Below are 8,020 nucleotides of genomic sequence, written 5' to 3'. Positions count from 1 at the left end.
CGATCATATCAACAGATCTAGTGTAACCAAGAATCCTAGCTCTGTAGGAAAGGTATACAAAAGTAAGACACATACATCTGAAAACCGAAGGATGTTTATTATATAAAAGGCTATTATGTCTATATAGCTGTTTTGTAGATTATAAGAACAAAATTAGAACAAATTAACTATTACAAAAAAACTGTTTTAAAAAAAAATAAAGACGCAGACAAGTCTACCGAAGAAATCTCAATGCTGATGTTTTTTTTGTAATTAGAACAGCTAACACTAAAACATACTTATGTTTTGTTCATCCGAATTATAAGGATGTTTAGAGGAACCTGTATGCAATTGGTGTCCCTATTATAAATGTGGGTAAAAAATAAACAAAATAAGGACTTTGAAGGTTATTCACTAAAAAACAAGACATGATCAAATTAATTGGTTCATCTCTAACTCGACTGAGTTAGTCTATTGTTTTATAAACTTTTTTATTAGCAAACCACATCTCATTGTTCAATGAATAAATCTTTGATGTACACCTTCTCTCACGCAGGAAATGAGTTTGAGTATTTTGTAATGTTTCACTATAGTCATATTGGGAATACTTCTAATTCTCTTTTCACTATGAGAATATACAGTGTATGTTTGGCTTTATAGCCTCTAAGGAGAGCTGTGCTGTCAGCCTGTAGATCTCATGATCTTTTCAAATTTTACTGTACTGCGTTCCCACACTTGCAAATACAGGAAATGTTTTGTGTAAGAAGTGGAATAAAAAAAAAAAAGAATTAATATAATTCAGATGCAGCATAGAAAAAAAAGATTCACATTATCAAAAGCATCTTAAAACGTCCCCCTTTTTAATAAGAAAGTTATACTATGCTCAAAAGTAAGTATTGAAGCTTAAAGGGGCACTCCAGGCAGCTAAACAAGTTCCGCTTAAAATAAAGTAAATCAGCTCAAATCCCTGTGGTTAGTTTATTTTCTTTCAATTCTGTGTAGTTTTCCTGCAGTGCTGTAAAATGTGTTGCAGTTATCAGCAGTGTAACCCAACCTCCTTAGCCACCTGCTCTCAAATTTCAACATTTTCCTGATTCCCAGTCTCTGAAAGAAACATACCTTTTTCACCCAATTAAAATAGAGGAATGTCTTCTGTAATGTAAGTAATACTCACAGTACAGACTGCAGAGACAAGACTTCTCTCCCTCCCTCCCTGGTGAGATACAGTGTGAGTGGTGTTATATAGAAAAGCTAACTAACTGTTTAGCTTGGATATTTTCTTCAATAACACAAAAATCATTCAGGCCTGGTGCTTTGTTGTTTCTATACCTATAGGTTTTTTCAGCGTGGCTTGGTCTACAAGGGTCAGGAGATGTGCATAATCTGAAGGTGGGTGTGTTGGGTCAACAATTTAAGGTAATCTTTAATACATGAAAATGTAAGTTATTTAAATTCTAGTACCTGCCACTATATTTATGTTTTATTACGCCCACATCATATCCTTCCTCTTCCAAACATTGAAGCAGACAGGCATCCAAACTGAGGATGATGATGCATTACCAGATATGTTTTATTGAATCACATGGATATCTCAAGGATATTGAGAACTCAGGTTTTCTTTCAGTGCTTCTTGCTTGAAACCACTATTGTATTGACAGGTTGTCATTTCACATATAGTTAATCGCTATCAAAACTGAACTGAAAACTATCTATATGTTTCTGAGCTTCATGGAGACAAGGTCAAAGATATTATTACTATTGTAATTGAGTGTTGAATCTTCCTTACATTGGCAATTATCTTTATTAACTGCACCAAAACAAACTTCACGTGCATCCAAAACTCAGCAGTATCTTTTAAAAAGTGCCCCATTATTATAAAATTACTATAAAAAGGAACAGGCATGCCAACTGAGGGACAGAAGAAAAAAGACAAACAAAACATCTAATTTTAATTATTTAATTAGGATGGTCCTTCTCATGAGTATAGGTACGTATGAGTAAGTGCACACACAATAATGAAGATCAAGTCAGATCGATCTAGAATCCGATTACATCAACATTCCTGGTAGGTGAGGTTATCTACATATTAGGTGAAGTGTGTTAATACAAAAGGTTATCCTTATTCTATTTCTGCTTTGTTTTGGAGCTGCTAAGTAGGATGTGTTCCAGTTTGGCTGCCCTATCTGTGTGTGTGGAATATGCTTTCAGCCAGATAGAGGTGAGATCGGTCTGGGCCTAGTGAATTGTTCATCAGGCTAACTGGCAGTGAGACTAGTTAGAGGTGTGCCTTAAAGTAAGATAAAATAAAATAAAGAGGGTATCACTGAGGCTGAGTAATGCTCCGGCAAAACAGAAATATAAAACAACGTGTTTACAAGACATGAAACAAAATCGTAATTCAGGGTGTTTTTCAAATAGGTATGGTTGAGCTCTGGGTAGTCAGTACCCGGACCTATCCCCCTCTCAGTCCACTTCTCTTCAACCGATGCCGTTTCTGGAGGCTTGGTAGCTGCTTCCCACTGAAGGGCAGTCCCTCTGGGGCTCATACTCGTTGGGCTGTTGGTGTGTCTTCCACCCCAGTCTCGGCTTTTGGTTAGGCTGTGTTCGCAGGCCTGATCTCTCCGCTGCTTGCCTGTGGTGATGCTTTGCTTTTGGGGCCCGCTGTTTTTTCCTCCCCGTTGTCTTGCTCCGGTGTGTATAGTGGCACGGGCGCTTCTTGTAGCTTGTGTGGATTAGAGGCCGGGGATGGGCCGGGTCATAGTGCCTGAGGGGTCGCTTGCCGCTGGGTGCACCTGCGGGAGTCTGCTTGGTGGCGGGTGAGGTCGTTTCTGGTGACGCCATTTCTGTGCTCTTTTCTTCTCGTGGTGTGCGCCTTGGTAGCGTGAGCGTGGAGGCAACATTGGCGGTGAGTGTACCTCTGGGCCTTGTGCCAAGGCTTGTCGGTCCTCTATTTTTCGCCAGAAGGCCTCGAATATGGTGTTTAGCCTTGCCAATGTGTCTGTTCCTTCTTTTATGTCAGGTGGCCCGGTTACTGTCGGCGCCAGTTTGGGGTTGACGGGCCCCGTCTGGGAATGCTGCTTCGTTGCTTGGGTGGACCCTTTTGGGACCGGGATGACCCCCGCTGGTCCATGGGGGGGGGACGTGGGCCCTTGGTCATGCTTACTGCCGTGGCAGACTGCAGGGAAGCGGCCGCCTCCCCCGCGCCCGCCATGCTTGTAGGCCGCAGGTATTGTTTGCTAAGTCTTGCCCGAAGGGCTGACTGTTTGGTATCTGCATGTGCCCCACAGCGGCACCTCACTATTGGTGGCACTTTTGCGTCGTTTTGATGCCTTTCTGGGCTGGTTTTGGCTTAGTTTTTGTCTGTAGATACAGGAGCTGCTCTATCTCGCGTCCGCTCAGCTCAGCAGTCAGGCCCCGCCCCCCCCAATAATGAAGATCAAGTCTTATATAAAATATTTTTAATAAGAGGCAAAGAACATTAGTAGTGTTATCCATAGTACAATATACCGGTAGTTAGGTATAATGCAGTCATCAGGACAAAGGTTTAAAAAAGCCAAGTAATAACTAAAACAATCAGAAAATATTTGTAGATTAGTTCCAGAACATCCAGATTAATGCTTATTGACTGATGAGCACTGTCAGGTGGGGAGAGAGAAAATCAGAGAAGTTGAGAAGCATCTGAGCATAAAACTAATATGAACATAAATATAAAATAAAAATTACAAGTCATTACTGACAGCAAAAAATAAAAGGCAGTATCATCAATAATAAACATCCTTAAGAGCTTAGAAAGCCAGAGAGGTATTGTGCAACCTGGTCCGTGGGAGCTTAGTGTAACGAATACTATTAATGCCCTGCACTGGAGCAGTAGAAGGGCTAGAATCCAAGTTGGAGAGCCTAGTTTGTCCTAAAACTTCTAAAAAAAAGTGACATCTTTGCCTCAGATGTTGCCGATGTTGTTTGCCTTCACTTTAAGGAACAAGGGAGTGAGGCTGACCCAATTATAGGGAACACCAAAATCCCGAAATTGCTTAGTTAACTGGCCAATGGAATACCTTCATTGTAGGGAAGCCCTACAAAGCTCTTGGAAAAAAGTAAGCTGTTATCAGTGATTTATGTTTTGCAGCTATCATGACCCAAAACTTATTATGGAATGTGCCTGCTGGCTTCACCGGTTTCCATGGTGATACAATCACTATTTGTACTTTAGACTACCTTTCAGAGCACAAACCTGTTATAGACCCACAGCATCTACAGCACTGGATGAAGTGACCTCTGAACAGGACAATACTGCGTATCTAGCGGCCACCTTTTTGGGCCTTCTCAATTGGAGGAGCAGGTCACCAATACTGTTGTTATTTTAATGTGAAGAGGCATTTTCTTTCTAGATTTCTTTTTCATATCCTTACCAGAGAAGTGTCTGAGTGGTGAAGAGCAATATTAAACAAACATTAAGATGCACTTAAAACGATCTACACCAATGCCACGGCCAACCTCCTCATACCCAATACAAACCCACCCACCTTCTCCATATACAACGGAACGAGGCAGGGCTGCCCCCTGTCCCCCATCCTATTCGCCGTCTCCCTCGAACCCTTAATGCACCTCATTCGCACCCCACCATTGATTGCAGGCATCAAAGTACGTAAACAAACATACAAAGCAGCGGCTTATGCCGATGACCTTTTACTATCATTTACAGACCCGCTGCACTCCCTACCTCCACTCCTCCAACTCATAGAGGAATATTCCGAAGTATCTGGGTACAGGCTGAACCTAGATAAAACCGAAGCACTCATGCTAAATATAGAAGCATACCACAGACACATAATACAAAACACATACTCATTCCGATACAACACCTCATACAGGGCCGGCCTTAGGGGTGTGCGAGCTGTGCGGCCGCACAGGGCGCCATGGAGCAGGGGGCGCCGTGCGGCCGCACAGCCGGCCGGAATTAAAAAAAAAAAAAAAAAATATTTTTTTTTTTTTTTTTTACATTTCCGGCGGGGGCGGAGCTTACCGTGCGGCGGGGGCGGAGCTAAAAGCGCCGGAAAACTGCTGCAGGGGAAGCAGGAAGGAGTCCCTGCTTCCCCACCAAACAGTCACCAGGAGCTGCACTGCCTCCACAATGAGTGATTGTCAGGTGAGTGTGACTCTCTGCCTGTGTGTATTACTGTCTATGTGTGTGTATGACTGTCTGCCTCTGTGTGTCTGTGTGTATGACTGTCTGCCTGTGTGTATTACTGTCTTTGTGTGTGTGTGTGTGTGTATGACTGTCTGCCTCTGTGTGTCTGTGTGTATGACTGTCTGCCTGTGTGTATTACTGTCTGTGTGTGTGTGTGTCTATGACTGTCTGCCTCTGTGTGTTTGACTGTCTGCCTGTGTGTGTCTTTGTGTATGTCTGTGTGTGTGTGTGTGTGTGACTGTCTGCCTTTGTGTGTGTGTGTATGACTGTCTGCCTGTGTGTATTACTGTCTGTGTGTGTGTATGACTGTCTGCCTCTGTGTGTCTGTGTGTATGACTGTCTGCCTGTGTGTATTACTGTCTGTGTGTGTGTGTGTGTATGACTGTCTGCCTCTGTGTGTCTGTGTGTTTGACTGTCTGCCTGTGTGTGTCTTTGTGTATGACTGTGTGTGTGTGTGTGTGACTGTGTGTGTGTGTGTATGACTGTCTGCCTGTGTGTGTGGATGTCTTCCTGTGTGTGTGTATGGTCGTCTGACTCTGTGTGTGTGTGTGTGTGTGTCACATACAACCAATACACGCATATCACACACTGTTAATACACCCATTACAAATATCACACATAGCATACATATCACACCTACTATCACATACACAGACAACACAAACATTACAGCATACATGGATGACCGGGGGGGGGGGGCGCTGTGAATATTTTTCGCACAGGGCGTCTAAATGCCTAAGGCCGGCCCTGACCTCATACATCTCATACCTAGGAATCGCTCTACCAGCGGAACTACACCACACATACGCCCTAAACTACACACCATTAATACAAAAAGCAACAAACAACCTACTCTGCTGGAGGGACTTGTCTTTGTCGTGGCTGGGACGCCTAACCTCGATAAAGATGAATCTGCTGCCACGCTACCTCTACCTTTTCCAAACCCTCCCCATCCCACTACCCAACTCAGACTTTAAATTCGTACAAACACAAATAGACAAATTCATCTGGGCAAACAAACGACCCAGAATAAAACGAACAATGATGTACATCCCCAATAGAACAGGAGGCCTGGGCCTGCCCCACCTTCAACACTACTACCACCTGACCCAACTCACCCACATACAAAACCTACACGCATTGCCAGGGATAAAGCGATGGGTCAAGCTGGAACACGACCTCTTTGGCTTCGAATTCCCCTTCCTCTACCTCTGGGTACCAAGAAAATCTCGACCCATACCACCACCCACACCTCCAACGCTAGCAAACTCCATTACCGTATGGGACAAACTCACTAAGAAATTCCCAATCATCAACGACCCTTCACCACTGGCCCCGATACGGCGCAACAAAGCCTTTCAGCCAGGCATGAACCTCAAAGACTTTGCACACTATGAATACAATGACCTCTACAGGCTCTACCATTACTTTGCAGGAGGGAAACTAATACAGTACAACAAGCTACCGCAACCACACCAACCATACAACACCCATGATTTCTTTAGATACATACAACTGAGAAGCTTCCTAGAACTCCCAGAAAACACAAAAGCAGCCACCACCAAACTCACACCTTTCGAAAGAACTTGCATACACAACCCAACGCACAAGGGAAAGATCACAAATAATTACATACTATTGATCACTAACCAACCACTGGGAGCACTAGCCTATGTGGCGGCTTGGGAGAGGGACCTGGGGCTGCCAATGACCTGACAGACACATATATACACCTTTCGGTGGCAATGCCCCTAGCTGACACCACTGTGGACAGAGGTCGCACGTCTGGTCTCTGACCTGCTCCACATGGACATTCCCCTAGACCTCTGGATATGGCTCCTCTCCAAACCCTGGGAACCCCTGACCAGAGCACAAAACAAACTCATGAACAGACTGGCCCTAGCAACCAGGCGGGCAATAACGGAACTCTGGGGCACCCCAAACATACCCACACTAGACATAGTCATACACAAAACCAGGGAGGCCGTGGAAATGCACAAAACATCACAACACTTCTATAATATATGGGATCCATGGTTAAATGAACCCTTCCTGGCATAAATAAACAAACCCCAAAGTATAACAACCCCGGGACCACTAGGACGCTAAATTGGGCTCTACACCCACAAACCTAAGGGACAGGAGACCCTAGTCATGTGGTCAAAAGAGATCCCCGGCCCGGCCCACAGCTGACAGCCCACGAAGGAGCATAGATGGAAGACTCACAAGCAGACACAACACACAAGACCCCCTCCAACACGCCCTGTGGCCCGCAATGCGCAGACCCAAACTGCCCACACACGAAAGCCAAAACTACAAACTGGAACCTCCACAACACTACCGAGAACTACAACTTAACCCCTGAGACAAAGGAATTTAACCATTTCTACCTGTATTTCTACGATTGTATAGTTTTTTTACTAATAATTTTATTAATTTTATTACTTTGTATAATTCCATTACTTTGTATGATTTTATACCTTCTTTGATAAGTTGATATACAATAAGGCAAAACAGGAAGCAGACGTACAGAAAGACATTGACCAATAGAACTCCGCACACCCATGTAGGCACACGGAAAAACAAACAGGCGGAGAGCAAGAAACACAACCACTGAACACAGCACACAACTTACCGAGACACACCACCAGGTCTGACAGCACAAACTCGACAACAAAGGTCACAGCAGACAACGACAGAACCAGTGGAAATGTATTAACATCTGCATCCGACTAACCATGCACACCCAATGTCTCTGTAAAATATGCCTTTCTCCAAATGAAAACTCAATACACAGGGGCGGGGCATGACTGTGATGGCGGCCAGACGCCTTTTCAGAGAGCTCCGGGCAAA

This window comes from Pelobates fuscus, chromosome 5 (assembly GCF_036172605.1).
Source record: "Pelobates fuscus isolate aPelFus1 chromosome 5, aPelFus1.pri, whole genome shotgun sequence".
NCBI classification, from domain to species: Eukaryota; Metazoa; Chordata; class Amphibia; order Anura; family Pelobatidae; genus Pelobates; species Pelobates fuscus.
Note: the sequence above shows the minus strand (reverse complement) of the source record.